Source organism: Gorilla gorilla, chromosome 1, assembly GCF_029281585.2.
Source record: "Gorilla gorilla gorilla isolate KB3781 chromosome 1, NHGRI_mGorGor1-v2.1_pri, whole genome shotgun sequence".
NCBI classification, from domain to species: Eukaryota; Metazoa; Chordata; class Mammalia; order Primates; family Hominidae; genus Gorilla; species Gorilla gorilla.
Genome location: NC_073224.2, coordinates 62,878,544 through 62,896,514, shown reverse-complemented (window position 1 = coordinate 62,896,514; position 17,971 = coordinate 62,878,544). Strand labels below are relative to the sequence as shown.

At 37.7% G+C, this 17,971-nt stretch overlaps 1 long non-coding RNA gene across 3 annotated transcripts in view; it reads left to right on the top strand.

Annotated features, from left to right (window-relative positions):
* LOC134759198 (uncharacterized) overlaps positions 1-17,971 on the top strand; it is a 678,818-nt gene that overhangs the window by 393,666 nt on the left and 267,181 nt on the right. The gene's annotated exons all lie outside the window — the stretch shown is intronic.

The following is a 17,971-nucleotide window of genomic DNA, read 5'->3' as shown; positions in this document are numbered from 1 at the left end:
TGGAAGTAGTAAATTTAGTGGCTTGCCCACTTAATAATTCAAACAATTATTTTTATTTGTATTATTTGAGTGTCATTTTCAAGGCAATGGAGCTCTCTGTATGAAGGGAACAAATCTAAACTTCAAAAATAATGCATTTTATATATTTTACTGTTCCAGTTTCAAATTTTAAATATGCTATTTTTTCTATCAGTATTCTTCTGGAACTATGTATGAACTTTCTGCTACTGATTACTTGGTAACTATTTACTTTTCATGTGGCCTTGGTATAGTTCTGTATACTTGCGTAAAGTTGGAATTGTAAAAGTACTTACTAGATTTGGGTTTGTGAGAACTACCAGAATAATTCATGTAAAGTGCATTTGCAAAATTTATTCAGTATGTTATCAAGAATTTAGCCTTTACTAGCATTTTTATTACACTTTATACTCTTATAAATTTGTTCATACATACTTTCTTGTTTGAGCTTCTTATGAGCTTATGAAGTAGACAAGAGTGAATATGACTATCCTAATTTTATCCTAATTTGAGAGTGAAAGTACTGTTTAATTTCTTTATTTCTAGAGGATCTGAGTCCTCTTATAAAAATAGGTTCAATAAAACAAAAGTTATAGCAACATTATCTGATTTTCAACATTGCAGAATTAATTTGTGACAATCCTAGGGCAAGGCCTCAGGTATCTGGAATTCCAGACTAACTTTTTGCTCTATCATTGTCCCTTATAGACATGATTCTTAAATTATGTAATTGCATTCTCTCCTAAAATCATGAGAAAAGTTGTATAACTGTAAGTAAATTTTGATAAAAATTTCTTTAGAAAAATTTCCTCATTTTTACTTTAGTCCCAGTAAGTACTTGGAAAACATTTTTGGATCAAATTTCCTTAATTGAGCATTAATGATTGACTTTGAGGTGAAGAAAGGAAAAAAAAAATTAAAGCTTCTCGATTGACTATATGCTAGACAAAATTGTATTCCCAACTTGCCTATATTATTAGTTTTTCTTCAAAAATGCCGATAAACTGACTTAACTCAGTTAAATATTCTCAACATGGGCAATAATTTTTAAGGAAAACCCATATCTTAGTGTGGTTTCTGTATTCTTAGAAAGCATACAACTTTACAGAGCACATGCAAGGATTTAGTGCTAACGTCATGTACGGTGACGAACCTGATACAAGACCCATAAAACACAGATTCTTTTAAAATCTATTTTTTTCTTGGCAGGGGAGAGGTTTTCCTCCATCCTCTGGCAGTTTCCTCAATGTAACATAAGAAGCTCTGCAGATTGCTAATTAGGAGAAGAGGATAAATAATATAGGTAGTCAATTTTCATTACCTGTTTTGCTAGCTACTCTTCTGTGTAGCAGCCTTAGCGCCTGGGAGATATAAAACAGTAAATGTTAAAGATACACGGAAAACAGGGTGTAGTCCCAGTTTAAAATAAGCATCTCACTTTAGAAAGAAGTTTCCCTAAATACTCCATGATAGCAGATTTACGAAAAAGTAGACTATAAACAATATGAGAGTGTTCTAAAAGGATTTCAAGAACTGAAAGTGTAAGTGAGCAGGATATGTGGTATATAAGATAGAAAATACTTTCATTCATTTTCTTTTGGATCATTTTACCCATTTGATGGCTATTCTTTTTTTACTTGGGCAGACCAAATGGCTTTATGGGGTTTGGGATTTGAAGAGGGAAGATCATTTACTGATAACCAACAATTCTCTGATTAGTTGTAGTTCTATTAAAAATTTCCAATATCCTATCATATAGTTCAGCATAAGAATAAAACCCTTCTTACTTCACTTAAAGCTTTTTTCTCTCCCTATCTCAGGCCTGTTGCAGGCTATAAAGTTGTCATGAAAAAGGTAAGCATGGTAGATTCCTGTCCATCTTCCCATCTAACATTTCTACTGCTCTGTCTCTGTGCATTGGGCTAATTGAGCCTTCTCCAGGATTTCAAATAAGGGAAAGGAGGAGACACAGGAGGCAAGGAATGGTCTCCATTAACGCGAAACCATCTGTCATTGGTTAGTTTCCTCTGGCTATGGTATTGGTACTTTTTTGTTCTCTCTCTCTCTCTCACCCCATCCTCTCCATAAAATTATCTTCACTGGAGATCTCACATCTGCAGTTCCTTGGGTACAGTTGCTTTGGACAAGTTCCTCTGACTGGTCACTTAACACATGGCCCTTGGCACTGGGACACCTGATAGGTATCTATCTGATTTCTTTTGGGATGTGTCTGTGTGTTTGTCCCTCAATCGAGCCCCCTGGAGAATGATGTAATATAGTGCTAAGCTAGCTTATTCTCTCTTTTCATGCCCCTCACTTTCTTATCACCCATATGAGAAATGTGCATTTTTTGCTCCTACAAATTCTGGGGCAGAAAGACTGCTTTTTATTACTTTACCATGAGAAAAAAAGACTTGTGGCCATCTATCATCTCTTTTACAAAGTCGCTGTTACAAGGCTTTTCCTTTATTTGAACTTAGCCTACTAAATGAATAGGAGAAAAGTTCATTTGCCTTACATACATTTGGAGGGACTAATGTTTTGTATATGAGAAAAGAAAATAGAAGTGCTTTCTAGTATGAAAGTTTTTATTATTAGTTTTATCTGAAAAACAAAATTCTCACTATAGAAAAGAGCCAGGAATTTTATGGTTCCCTTTACAATTATTCAATCCCTCATGTTACAGACCTTCAATTCCAAAGAACAAAATGTGCCAAATGTCTTTCACTGAATGTTCCCAATAGTATTTTGTGTATCATTCCTGTCACTATTCATGGGAGGAAAAGGTTATGAGACTTGGTGCCTTGTGTGCTCCAAAGGTGAAGCATGAGATGCTGTAAGGCGCATCCACCAAGGTTCCAATTAGACTGAATTTGGATAGATGAGATGGTATGCGGGGCAGGAAAAAAATGTTCAACAGATATCATTTAAGTAAACACTAGAAACTGGAGAGGATGACCCGTAAAAATTGCCATCCAAAAAATATTATTTTAAATAAAAATACAAATTTTGAGAGTTCTTTGTGTTTTTCAGTTAAAAAACTAGTGTGTACATATATATATAGTGTATATATGTGTGTATATATGTATATATATACATGTATATATGTATATATATGTACGTGTATACTTATGTATATGTGTGTGTGTGTGTGTGTGTGTGTGTGTATATAGTTTGTTTGTTTGTTTTGTTTTTTGAGAAGGATTCTTGCTCTGTCACCCAGGCTGGAGTGCAGTGGTGTGATCTTGGCTCATTGCAACTTCCGCCTCCCAGGTTCAAGCAATTCTCCTGCCTCAGCCTTCTGAGTAGGTGGAATTACAGGTGCCCACCATCACACCTGGCTACTTTTTTTTTGTTTTTAGTAGAGACAGGGTTTCACCATGTTGGTCAGCTGGTCTCAAACTCCTGACCTTGTGATCTGCCTGCCTTGGCCTCCCAAAGTGCTGGGATTACAGGCATGAGACACGGCGCCTGGCCAGACTAATGATATATTAATGAATTTTAATATATCTCATATATGAGATATATTAAACTTCTCAGTGAACACTAATGAAGTAGATAATAAGGAATACTAAGGTAGATGCCGAGCATGACCAACAATAGGACTATGAATATCTGGAATCTTGTAAGTCTGGATTTAAATTCTGGCTTAAGTACATACAAACCAAGCAAGCCACTTAAACTATAGGACTCTTATCTATCTTATTTATAAGACAGGTGGAATAAGATTAATTCATTAGGTTGTCATAAAAATGAAATAAGAATAATGCAAAATGATTGGAATAGTGTAAGTGCTAAACAAATGATAGCTATCATCATTATCATCACTATTTTTTGTCATTTTTCATTTTATTATTTATAAAACAGCTTTACTGAGGAACAATTGATATACAAAGAACTGCACATATTCAATGTGTACCACTGGATAAGTTTAGACAGTGCAAACCCTGTGCCTTTTGCCGTCATTTTCATCTTGAGCAAACTGCTTTCAAGAACCTTTTGTTTACCATACAGTGGTTTCAAGACCTATATCTGCAGAAAAGATATTTTTCAAAGGTTATTCATATTTCAAGTGTTTTTTTAAAATTTTATTCTAAGTTCTGGAATACCTGTGGAGGATATGCAGATTTGTTACATAGGTAAAAATGTGCCATGGTAGTTTGCTGCACCTATCAGTCCATCACATAGGTATTAAGCCTAGCATGCATTAGCTATTTTTCCTGATGATCTCTCTGCCCCAGACCCCAGCTGCTGACAGGCCCCAGTGTGTGTTGTTCCCCTTCCTCTGTCCACATGTTCTCATTGTTCAGCTCCCATTTATAAGTGAGAAAATTTGGTGTTTGGTTTCCTGTTCCTTTGTTAGTTTGCTGAGGATAATGGCTTTCAGATGCATCCATGTCCTTGCAAAGGACATGATCTCATTCCTTTTCATGGCTACATAGTATTCCATGGCATATATGTACCACATTTTCTTTATCCAGTCTATCACTGATGGGCAATTGGGTTGATTCCATGTTTTTGCTATTGTGCATAGTGCTGCAGTGAACATATGTGTGCATGTATCTTTATAATAGAATGATTTATATTCCTTTGAGTATATGCCCTGTAATAGGATTGTAGGGCCAAATGATATTTCTGGTTCTAGGCCTTTGAGGAGTCGTCACGCTGTCTTCCACAATGGTTGACCTAATTTACATTTCCATGTACAGTGTAAAAGTGTTCCTATTTCTCCATAGCCTCACCAGCATCTATTGTTTCTTGGCTTTTTAATGATCGCCATTCTGACTGGTGTGAGATGGTATCTCATTGTGATTTTGATTTGCATTTCTCTAATAATCAGTGATGTGGAGCTTTTTTTCATATGTTCTGGGAAAGCTGGCTAGCCATATGCAGAAAATACACATAATGAAAAGACACATAGTGTCTTCTTTTGAGAAGTGTCTGTTCATATACTTTGCCCACTTTTTAATGGGGTTGTTTTTTTCTTGTGAATTTGTTTAAGTTCCTTGTAGATTCTAGATATTAGACCTTTGTCAGATGGATAGATTGCAAAAATTTTATCCCATTCTGTACGTTGTTCACTCTGATGATAATTTCTTTTGCTCTGCAGAACCTCTTTAGTCAGATCCCATTTGTCAAGTTTTGCTTCTGTTGCAATTGCTTTTGACGTTTTTGTTATGAAATATTTGCCTGTGCCTATGTCCTGAATGGTATTGCCTATCTCTTCTTCTAGGGTTTTTATAGTTTTGGGTTTTAGATTTAACTCTTTATTCCATCTTGAGTTAATTTTTGTATAAGGTGTAAGGAAGGGGTCCAGTTTCAATTCTCTGCATATGGCTAGCCAGCTTTCCCGGAAACATTTATTAAAAAGGGAATCCTGATTTTTAGAATTTTCAGGTTTTCTGCTCTGTTTTTTCCCTATCTTTGTGGTTGTATCTACCTTTGGTCTTTGATGATGGTGACGTACAGATGGGGATTTAGTGTGGAGCGCCTCTCCCCCTCCAAAGGAATGCAGCTCCTCACCAGCAACGGAACAAAGCTGGACGGAAAATGATTTTGACAAGTTGAGAGAAGAAGGCTTCAACGATCAAACTTCTCTGAGCTAAAGGAGGAAGTTCGAACCCATCGCAAAGAAGCTAAAAACCTTGAAAAAAATTTAGATGAATGGCTAACTAGAATAACTAATGTAGAGAAGTCCTTAAATGACCTGATGGAGCTGAAAACAATGACATGAGAACTACGTGACGAACAAGCTTCAGTAGCCGATTCAATCAACTGGAAGAAAGGGTATCAGTGATTGAAGATCAAATGAATGAAATGAAGCGAGAAGAGAAGTTTAGAGAAAAAAGAGTAAAAAGAAAAGAACAAAGCTTCCAAGAAATATGGGACTATATGAAAAGACCAAATCTACATCTGACTGGTGTACCTGAAAGTGATGAGGAGAATGGAACTAAGTTGGAAAATACTCTGCAGGATATTACCCAGAACTTCCCCAACCTAGCAAGGCAGGCCAACATTCAGATTCAGGAAATACAGAGAACGCCACAAAGATACTCCTCGAGAAGAGCAACTCCAAGACACATAATTGTCAGATTCATCAATGTTGAAATGAAGGAAAAAATGTTAAGGGAAGCCAGAGAGAAAGGTCGGGTTACCCACAAAAGGAAGCCCATCAGACTAACAGCGGATCTCTCGGCAGAAACTCTACAAGCCAGAAGAGTGGGGGCCCATATTCAACATTCTTAAAGAAAAGAATTTTCAACCCAAAATTTCATATCCAGCCAAACTAAGCTTCATAAGTGAAGGAGAAATAAAATCCTTTACCGACAAAAAAATGCTGAGAGATTTTGTCACCCCCAGGCCTGCCCTACAAGAGCTGCTGAAGGAAGCACTAAACATGGAAAGGAACAACCAGTACCAGCCACTGCAAAAACATGCCAAATTGTTAAGACCATCGATGCTAGGAAGAAACTGCATCAACTAACGAGCAAAATAACCAGCTAACATCATAATGACAGGATGAAATTCACACATAACTATGTTAACCTTAAATGTAAATGGGCTAAATGCTCCAATTAAAAGACACAGACTGGCAAATTGGATAGAGTCAAGACCCATCAGTGTCCTGTATTCAGGATACCCATCTCACATGCAGAGACACACATAGGCTCAAAATAAAGGGATGGAGGCAGATCTACCAAGCAAATGGAAAACAAAAAAGGCAGGGGTTGCAATTCTGGTCTCTGATAAAACAGACTTTAAACAAACAAAGATCCAAAGAGACAAAGAAGGCCATTACATAATGGTAAAGGGATCAATACAACAAGAAGAGCTAACTATCCTAAATATATATGCACCCAATACAGGAGCACCCAGATTCATAGAGCAAGTCCTTAGAGACCTACAAAGAGACTTAGACTCCCACACAATAATAATGGCAGACTTTAACACCCCACTGTCAATACTAGATTGAGACAGAAAGTTAACAAGGATATCCAGGAATTGAACTCAGCTCTGCACCAAGCAGACCTAATAGACATCTACAGAACTCTCCACCCCATATCAACAGAATATACGTTATTCTCAGCACCACACCACACCTATTCCAAAATTGACCACGTAGTTGGAAGTAAAGCACTCCTCAGCAAATGTAACAGAACAGAAATTATAACAAACTCTCTCTCAGACCATAGTGCAATCAAACTAGAACTCAGTATTAAGAAACTCACTCAAAACTGCTCAGCTACGTGGAAATTGAACAACCTGCTCCTGAATGACTACTGGGTACATAACGAAATGAAGGCAGAAATAAAGATGTTCTTTGAAACCAATAAGAACAAAGACACAACATACCAGAATCTCTGGGACTCATTTAAAGTAGTGTGTAGAGGGAAATTTATGGCACTAAATGCCCACAAGAGAAAGCAGGAAAGATCTAAAATTGACACCCTAACATCACAATTAAAAGAACTAGAGAAGCAAGAGCAAACACATTCAAAAGCTAGCAGAAGGCAAGAAATAACTAAGATCAGAGCAGAACTGAAGGAGATAGAGACACAAAAAAACCCTTCAAAAAATCAATGAATCCAGGAGCTGGTTTTTTGAAAAGATCAACAAAATTGATAGACCGCTAGCAAGCCTAATAAAGAAGAAAAGAGAGAAGAATCAAATAGATTCAATAAAAAATGATAAAGGGGATATCACCACCGATCCCACAGAAATACAAACTACCATCAGAGAATACTATAAACACCTCTATGCAAATAAACTAGAAAATCTAGAAGAAATGGATAAATTCCTGGACACATACACCCTCCCAAGACTAAACCAGGAAGAAGTTGAATCTCTGAATAGACAAATAACAGGCTCTGAAATTGAGGCAATAATTAATAGCTTACCAACCAAAAAAAGTCCAGGACCAGATGGAATCACAGCCGAATTCTACCAGAGGTACAAGGAGGAGCTGGTATCATTCCTTCTGAAACTATTCCAATCAATAGAAAAAGAGGAAATCCTCCCTAACTTGTTTTATGAGGCCAGCATCATCCTGATACCAAAGGCTGGCAGAGACACAACAAAAAAAGAGAATTTTAGACCAATATCCCAGATGAACATCTATGCAAAAATCCTCAGTAAAATACTGGCAAACCAAATCCAGCAGCACATCAAAAAGCTTATCTGCCATGATCAAGTAGGCTTCATCCGTGGTATGCAAGGATGGCTCAACATATGCAAATCAATAAAAGTAATCCAGCATATAAACAGAACCAAAGACAAAAACCATATGATTATCTCAATAGATGCAGAAAGGCCTTTGACAATATTCAACAGCCCTTCATGCTAAAAACTCTCAATAAATTAGGTATTACTATTACAAAATAGTAAGAGCTATTTATGACAAGCCCACAGCCAATATCATACTGAATGGGCAAAAACTGGAAACATTACCTTTGAAAACTGGCACAAGACAGGGATGTCCTCTCTCACCACTCCTATTCAACATAGTATTGGAAGTTCTGGCCAGAGCAATCAGGCAGGATAAAGTAATAAAGGGTATTCAATTAGGAAAAGAGGAAGTCAAATTGTCCCTGTTTTCAGATGGCATGATTGTATATCTAGAAAACCCCATTGTCTTAGCTCTAAATGTCTTTAAGCTGATAAGCAACTTCAGCAAAGTTTCAGGATACAAAATCAATGTGCAAAAATCACAAGCATCCTTATACACCAATAACAGACAAACAGAGAGCCAAATCATGAGTGAACTCCCATTCACAATTGCTTCAAAGAGAATAAAATACCTAGGAATCCAACTTACAAGGGATGTGAAGGACCTCTTCAAGGAGAACTACAAACCACTGCTCAAGGAAATAAAAGAGGACACAAACAAATGGAAGAACATTCCATTCTCATGGATAGGAAGAATCAATATTGTGAAAATGGCCATACTGCCCAAGGTGATTTGTAGATTCGGTGCCATCCCTATCAAGCTACCAATGACTTTCTTCACAGAATTGGAAAAAACTACTTTAAAGTTCATATGGAACCAAAAAAGAGCCTGCATCGTCAAGTCAATCCTAAGCCAAAAGAACAAAGCTGGAGGCATCACACTACCTGACTTCAAACTATACTACAAGGCTACAGTAACCAAAACAGCATGGTACTGGTACCAAAACAGAGATATACACCAATGGAACAGAACAGAGCCCTCAGAAATAAACCACACATCTACAACCATCTGATCTTTGACAAACCTGACAAAAACAAGAAATGGGGAATAAATGGTGCTGGGAAAACAGGCTAGCCATATGTAGAAAGCTGAAACTGGATCCTTTCCTTACACCTTATATAAAAATTAATTCAAGATGGATTAAAGACTTAAACGTTAGACCTAAAACCATAAAAACCCTAGAAGAAAACCTAGGCAATACCATTCAGGCCATAGGCATGGGCAAGGACTTCATGTCTAAAACACCAAAAGCAATGGCAACAAAAGCCAAAATTGACAAACGGGATCTAATTAAACTAAAGAGCTTCATTCAGCACAGCAAAAGAAGCTACCATCAGAGTGAACAGGCAACCTACAGAATGGGAGAAAATTTTTGCAATCTCCTTATCTGACAAAGGGCTAATATCCAGAATCTACAAAGAACTCAAACAAATTTAAAAGAGAAAAACAACCCCATCAAAAAGTGGGTGAAGTATATGAACACGCACTTCTGAAAAGAAGACATTTATGCAGCCAACAGACACATGAAAAAATGCTCATCATCACTGGCCATCAGAGAAATGCAAATCAAAACCACAAGGAGATACCATCTTACTCCAGTTAGAATGGCAATCATTAAAAAGTCAGGAAACAACAGGTTCTAGAGAGGATGTGGAGAAACAGGAACACTTTTACACTCTTGGTGGGACTGTAAACTAGTTCAACCATTGTGGAAGACAGTGTGGTGGCGATTCCTCAAGGATCTAGAACTAGAAATACTATTTGACCCAGTCATCCCATTACTGGGTATATACCCAAGGGATTATAAATCATGCTGCTATAAAGACACATGCACCCGTATGTTTATAGCGGCACGATTCACAATAGCAAAGACTTGGAAGCAACCTAAATGTCCATCAATGATAGACTGGATTAAGAAAATGTGGCACATATACACCATGGAATACTATGCGGCCTTAAAAAAGGAAGAGTTCATGTCCTTTGTAGGGACATGGATGAAGCTGGAAACCATCATTCTCAGCAAACTATCTCAAGGACAAAAAACCAAACACCGCATGTTCTCACTCATAGGTGGGAATTGCAGAATGAGAACACTTGGACACAGGATAGTGAACATCACACACCGGGGCCTCCTTAAAAAAGGAAGAGTTCATGTCCTTTGTAGGGACATGGATGAAGCTGGAAACCATCATTCTCAGCAAACTATCTCAAGGACAAAAAACCAAACACCGCATGTTCTCACTCATAGGTGGGAATTGCAGAATGAGAACACTTGGACACAGGATAGCGAACATCACACACCGGGGCCCCGGATTCAACTTATTCCTTGTTTAGTTTTGGGAGGGTGTGTGTATCCAGGAATTTATCCATTTCTTCTAGATTTTCTAGTTTATTTGCATAGAGGTGTTTATGGTATTCTCTGATGGCTGTTTTTATTTCTGTGGGGTCAAAGGACATCACCATTATTTTAAAAGTTCACTAAAAATAACTTTCTGAGTTGCATCTGATCTATCTATCTATCTATCTATCTATCTATCTATCTATCTATCTAATCATCTTCAATATTGATAATAATATTTAGCATCAAAGTTGTACACATTTAAAAACTAGAAGCCAAGAAGTAGCTGTCTGGAGAATTAAATTGTCTAAGAAATTATTAAAGAATACTAAACAATAGTTTAAGTAATTATGATTTCTAAAAATAATAGCAGAAAGAACAATTTTATGAGAAAGTATAATAATGTGAAAACTGTTCATTTAGCAAAAAGACAGGCATTTCAGTTTTTTAAAATAAACTGCAAGAAGTAGTGTCAATTTTTATGTAGAGACCACTCATCTTTTTCTGATACTTTAAAGGATTTAGTGACCAGAAGTAACTGGTCATTAGTTACATTCAGCTCCATCGATTTACAGTCTTCAAAGCAGCAGCTTCAGCAGAATGAAGATGAATTCAAGAATTAGACAATTAACATTACTCTTTGGCTAATTCTGATTAGACTTCACACACATTTTTTTTTCTATTGTACAAAAGTTTTTGAGGTTGAATAATAAAATTTAAAAAAATTGTTAATATACTTAATAGCTGTAATATTAGACATTAAAATAAAAAATCATGATACATTTCTGAAGTGTCCTTTGTGGTCAACTAGTCTCTTCAACCAAATGTACTCATACTTTATAATTATAAGCAGTAGCCCTATTTTGGAAAAAAAGAATTCATTTTCTGAAAGCATGATGAATTCAGGAGAATAAAAACAAAAAGTAAAGATTCTAATGCTGAACATGAAGAACTTGTACTTAATCTTATTGGAATTAGTTGTGAAATAATTATACACAGAATAAACCTGTTGAACCATGTGTCTATAATTATCTTTTGACCATAAAATATTGGATAGTTTTGTTCCTTTAAACATATCCCTTTGATATGAAAATGAACAGACAAATGTGTGGTGGTTACACCAAGAGCATGTGAATTCAGTTGCCAAGTTTCCTTTAGATAATGTATTATTTGCCCAAATAATATTTTAAATTATTATTTGCCCAGAGGTTAAGACAAGAGTGATTTAAGAGTTTATTACTTGATTTTCTGAAAATTTTTTCACACAGTCTAGATAGAATGACTAATTGAAAGTTAATAGTTTGGGCCAGTTGCGGTGGCTCACGCCTGTAATCCCAGCACTTTGGGAGGCCGAGGTGGGTGGATCATCTGATGTCAGGTGTTCGAGACCAGCCTGGCCAACATAGTGAAACCCCATCCCTACTAAAAATACAAAAATACAAAAATTAGCCAGGCGTGCTGGTGCACACCTGTAATCCCAGCTACTGGGGAGGCTGAGGCATGAGAATCGCTTGAATCTGGGAGGCAGAGGTTGTAGTAAGCTGAGATTGTGCCACTGCATTCTAGTTTGGATGATGAGTGAGACTCCATCTCCAAACCAAAACCAAAACCAAAACCAAAACCAAAACAACAACAACAAAACAGCAAAACAAAGTTAATAGTTTGAAAGATGTGGGACATTTTGTGATGGATTCTATTTTCCTTCAATAAATGACTCCCACATTGACCAATGAAACAAAAAGACTAGATGATTATTGGATTATTTAGAAAGGCACCAGCACTTGGTTGTTTCATGCGTGCAAAGCTCTGTCAGAATTTGTCACATTGTCCACTACAATTATAGTTCAATAAAGTTATGAAAAAAGTATGAAAAAAATCAAGTGTGAAATAAAAAAGATTGAGGACTAAATGAAAGCTGTGCCTTCTCCCCCAACACAAGATAAGGTATAACTGAGTCAGGCTGAAAGAAGAGAAGTTTGGAAGAAGCCAAGTATGTAAGAGGTCTCTTAACTGCTTTCCTTGTCTCTGGTAATTGCCGGGAGTGGGCTGGCAAGAAAGTGAGGAAAAGGAAATGAAACTGACCTATTTGTCCCGTAGAACTGATGGTTATAGTTTTTTTTTGAATAAACATAGAAATTCATCCTCCCGGTCTTGAAACTTGAGAAAACTATACTGAGTTTCTTTCTCAAGAAACCAATAATCAGTCTTCCCACATAGTATCAAGTGAATGAAATTTACTAGATAACTGTATCTGGACAATTAGACATCAGACCTCTCATGGATCATGATTGCTTAACTAACCACTTGTTTTTCTGTTGAACCAACTTCTCTTCTTTACCCCTCCCTAATTCCTGTTTGCCTGTGTGTAGTTACATTTCTGCTACATAAGCCCCTAATTTTAGTTGGGTAGATGGATTTCAGACTGATCTCTCATCTTCTTGGCTGCAGCAACCTGGTTCAAGCCTTCTTCCCTGATGATACTCATTGTATCAATGATTGACTTTCCATGTAGCGAGTAGCAGGACCTTTAACAAATCCCTGGTGCTTTGGTGAGCAGCAGGACCTATAACAAATCCCTGATGTTTAGGTAACAGACTTTGGTCCCCTGACCAGGAATGCTTTCGTTGTTTCTCCACTGTCATGTCAAGGAGAGTTTTAGAAGCCCCCCTAAGTAGCTGCCTGAACCTTTTTTGGTAGGAGGTGAGTTTCGGTCTCTCTCTGGTTTCACTGCTGTAGGCCTCAAACACGTTCCTGATTTCCTAGGAAGAATAGCCTTTGAAATTTGACATCTGCCTCCAGATAAGTGAGTGTCCTATGTGGGCCCGGACAGCAGGATGTGTTCCTCTCAATTTGGGAAATTTTTGAAGAAGTTTCCATTTGTAGATTACACAAGCCCAACTGGGTGAGAGAGGGAAGCACCCTGACTGTTTCAGTTTGGACACTCTTGGGGGCTTGTATGTAATTGTTGTGTGTATATCTGAGGAAGTGATTGTCTTTTGTGGGTGCCAGACAGAGGGATTGGTTCCTCTCAATTTGGGAAATTCCAAAGGAATTTTCAGGTTAACTGAGTACAACCGAAGAAGAGAGGAAGCACCCCAACTGTTTCAGTTTGGACACTCTTGGTCTTGTTTGTTGCTGCAGCAGTTGGATTGTATTTTGGTGATTGTGTGTTTGTTGATAGAGTCATGAGAAATCAGGATTCGATATGCTGATATTCCTTCGTAGTATTGTTGACCACAATATTCTTTGGAATCTGGAGAGGTTTGGCCTCTTCATGGACCTCATTTTGCTGTTGAATGGGAAAGCAGGGTGGAGTTTTATGTATCCCAGCTTTTATGCTGCTGTTCTGAACAGGGTCAGGCCTGGTTACTACATGATGTGCTCCTGTGGTACTGTTTGGCTCCAGTGTTCATTGGATCCTGGAGTGGTTTGGCCTTTAAAAATCAAAATGCCGTGGGAACTGCTTTACCCACAATTTTGGTTCACAGCTTTCACTGGATTACTTATTGGGGCAAAGTTTAGCCATGTGAATATGTTCACAGACTGGTGAGTTTGTATCAGTCTATGAACTGTAACTGTATCTCACAGCTAGAGTTCCAAAGAAAAAGCTATTGGATCTCGTGTGTGTGTGTGTGTGTGGGGTGTGTGTGTGTGTGTGTGTGTGTCCATGCTTATATGTGTTTATGTGTGTGTATATTTATTATGTTATATATTATGTCTACCAAATTGGCTTATGAATAAAAAAGCACTCATAAATTGAGTAAATAAGTATAAAATATTTTTCAAGTTCATGCGACTTAAGTCAATCTTTAATAACCAAGCTGTCTTTAAAATTGTTGGTAAGATAAAAATATGAATGTCTTCAGAAATGTTAGAATACATTTTTATTTGGGTTTTATATTTGTCTCTGCTAGATATTCGAGGTGTCAGGTTTTGGCATAGAAGTAATAAAATTATAAACCCAGTCAAAAGAAAATGATCTTTGTATTATTTTATTCTGATTAATGAGACTAATTTAATGTTGTTAGTTTAACACAAACAGCTGACTCTTCTGAGTTATTAGCAAAAAAATACCTAGCATTTAACTTAAGGTTCTTACTTAGGTGAGTACCTCATACACCTGGCTGTAAAAATAGTTAACAAGGAAATAACTTTACATAATGACTAGCTGTGTCTAATATCTCTATTTTCAGAAGTAGTCTAGATAAACTAAAAAAATGAAAGAATTCATTTCTTAAAAGTCCTTTTGAAATTCATTTTTCAAAAGTACTTTGAGTACTTTTGAAAAGTACTCAAAGAATTCCCATTGAGTACTTTTCAATGGGAATAGATGTTGTAGGTAAACTTTGTGTAACTTAAAATCTTAAAATTATTTTTGACGCTTCTTGGATGTCTGAGTCATTTCCAATTAAGATAGGGTTATGATATGGGGAAATATGTTTCTAAAAATTGTGGAAAGTTCTCATCTATCAAATGCTAATATCTGATTGTTAAGAATTTTTTGCTTCTTAGGTTTTCATTGAAATTTAAGATTATTAAAAATAAGAATTCTAGTTAATATATAATTCTGCATATAAAGTGTGCCAAAGAAGGTATGTTCTTATTGAGAAAAAAATAATTTTATCCAATTCAGAAGTTGCCTAAAAGTTGATCCAAATTATGGACTATGGTAAAATTTTGTCCTAAGGTTAAATGACTGGCTATTTTTTTTTAAAAAAAGAAAATATAGGACAAAAGAGAAAGTGCAAGCATGTTATAGATATTTGTGTAAGTCATATGTAATATTTTTCCCCTTTTCTCTGTATGTCTGTCTTCATGCACACAGAGAGAAAGTTGAAAAGGCTTAGGTAGTAAAATGGTTTTTAAAACCTGATAGAAAATTAGAGAAATTTGCCTAATTAACATTGCTCATAGTTAAAGCCCTTAGTTTTCATGAGGGTAAAATAAGAAATATTGTAAAGAAATACATTGGCAGTTTTGCAATTCTATTTTAATACAGTTAAGCATGAGGCCAGATTTAACATGGAGCCAAATTTCACAGACATGCTTGCACTGCTTCACACTATATTTGCTATTCTGCATAGATTGTACTTGCACTAAAGTGCTTAGTGATCATGTGACTACAGTGAATTTCTTAATTCCCCAGAATGTATAGTGGTATTGGTGGACTTAAAGACATTAATTTGTATACTAGGAATGAAATATCTATCATACGCTTTTTAGGCTCTGAGTAACACTGCAGCCTCCAAAGTAAACTGAGTAGGAGAATATTTGAGGTTTTGTTTCTTGTTTGTTGTTTTTGCTTCTAATTTTCATTCATTTGCCATTTGTTCTCTCCTGAGTTTTACTTATATATACATATATAAAATCATTGATGTTTTTAAGTTTCTCATGGAAGGCTTGTATTTAGTTCTATAAAGAGTCATTCTGTTTCATATGCATTTCCAAAAGTTCATCATTTGCTCTATTTATCTAAAGTTCCTAAGATACCACTGTTAAGCCTGCAAAAACTTATAGAACACACCAGCCATTTAAAATTTGATTGGTTTTGCTTTCCCCGGATGATCAACAGAGCTGCAAGAGCTTTAAGGTTCCTGGCAAAAAATAAATAAATAAATAAAATACTTATTTTTATAAGCTCTGAGCAAAAATAGTACAGTATATATTTTCTCATTTGGAAAAGTAGGTGAGAATAAAAAAACTTTAAATAGTGTTTATTTCTAAGGCAATTCAACTCAATTAATAATTTAAGTTGGTTTCAGACCTTTTCCTTTAGGTAATGAGGAAAAACTGTGATATGGGTACAATGTTTTAGTGTTCAGGAAAGATTAGCTTTGTCCTTAAGAAAATTATATTAATTGGAATTTTTTTCAAATAATTTAGTTGTGTTTGTTATTAAAATTAAGTTACATTCATTTGGATGAAGTAGTAATAAAAATTGTGAGACTTTCTAGTGATTTTGTTTCAAGATCTCTAGGGTGTCTATTTTTCTGGCCAGAAACCTCTGTGGCCATGGCACCATTGCCCAAGTTCTTGTCCTGCGTCCAGGAAGAATGAGGTATGCAGACAAGTGATGGGTGAAGAAGAAGAGTTTTATTTAGTGTTAGAACAGCTAAGAAGAGTGCATAGCCCCTCTCTGTAGGCAAGCCATCCTGTGGAGTGTTCAGCTGTCAGCAGAGAGGAGGCCCTGTAGAGGGTGGCTCCTCTCTGCAGGCAAGTCATTCAGACATTTCTGCAGGTCTCAAGCTTTCAGCCAAGAAGTTAGACCCTTTCTGCCAGCAGGTTGTCTCTGCAGCTCTCAATGGAGACAGTAAGCTGGTCATCTCATCATCTCCAGCTATCAGCAGAGAGGGTACCCGTCTCTGCAGTTGGTCTTCTATCCCATCCTCTCTCTGCCCTCACCCCTCTGATTTCTTCATCCTCTGGCCATCCCCTTCCCTGCTTTGACTGAGTCCAGGGCTTTTATGGACCTCAGAGGGGAAGAAGTGCTTGTGATTGGTCCGTGGCCAGCCACGGGTGGCCAGAAGAGGCACCATGGGCCCCCCTCCCATCTGTAGGACTGGCAGCCCAGCCCCCAGCCTTCAGGCCCTCCCTGACATGAAGGTGGGGACTTACTGGCCCGCTTCCGCCCAGAAATGCATCTGCCTCCAGAGCTGCCATTCATGGCCCCAGGGCTTGGCCCCAACTCCTGCTCAAGATGAGAGCAGGCGCCAGGAGTGGAGAGAGGCCAGGCAGTGGGAGCAGACACCGCCAAACATGCAGGGACTGGGGGAGTCCTTCCTGAGGCCCCTGAGGGTGCAGGCTGCAGAGACGCTGCGGTCCTGTGCCTGGGAGGGTGGCCACAGCTGCATCCGGGAGCTCTGGCCCTGCCAACTCGGAAGGGGCTGGGCTCCTGCTTGTCCCAAGCTCTTGCCTGCTTCCTGGAGTGGGAGGCCCAGGTCTGCAGCCAGGGGGAGTAGGGCTGCAGCTGCACCCAGGAAGGTAGATCCTGTCTGTTCCCAGCTCCCCCAAGAGCACAAGGAGGCAAGGATCCATAGCTGCAGTTTGGAAGGCTGTAGTCCTCCCGGGAGGGCAGGGCTCCTACTTGCTCTATAGAGCAGGAGGCCTGGGTCTGCTGTTGCATTTTGGGTGACTGTAGCGGCTCGGAGAGCTCCTATCCCAACTCAGAAGGGGCAGGACTCCCACTGGCTCCATGGAGTGTGCAGTCCCAGGTGCACTTCGCTGCTGCAGCCGGCATGATGGTAGCAGCTGCTGCCATTAATTTTTCATCCTAAGCCATTTATTACTCATGGGCCTTCATGTGTGTACTTGAAAACAAAATATGCACAAGTATTGCACTGGTTTGAAGATTCTAGTGGCAAAAGTTATCAGTTTTCAGTATTGTATCT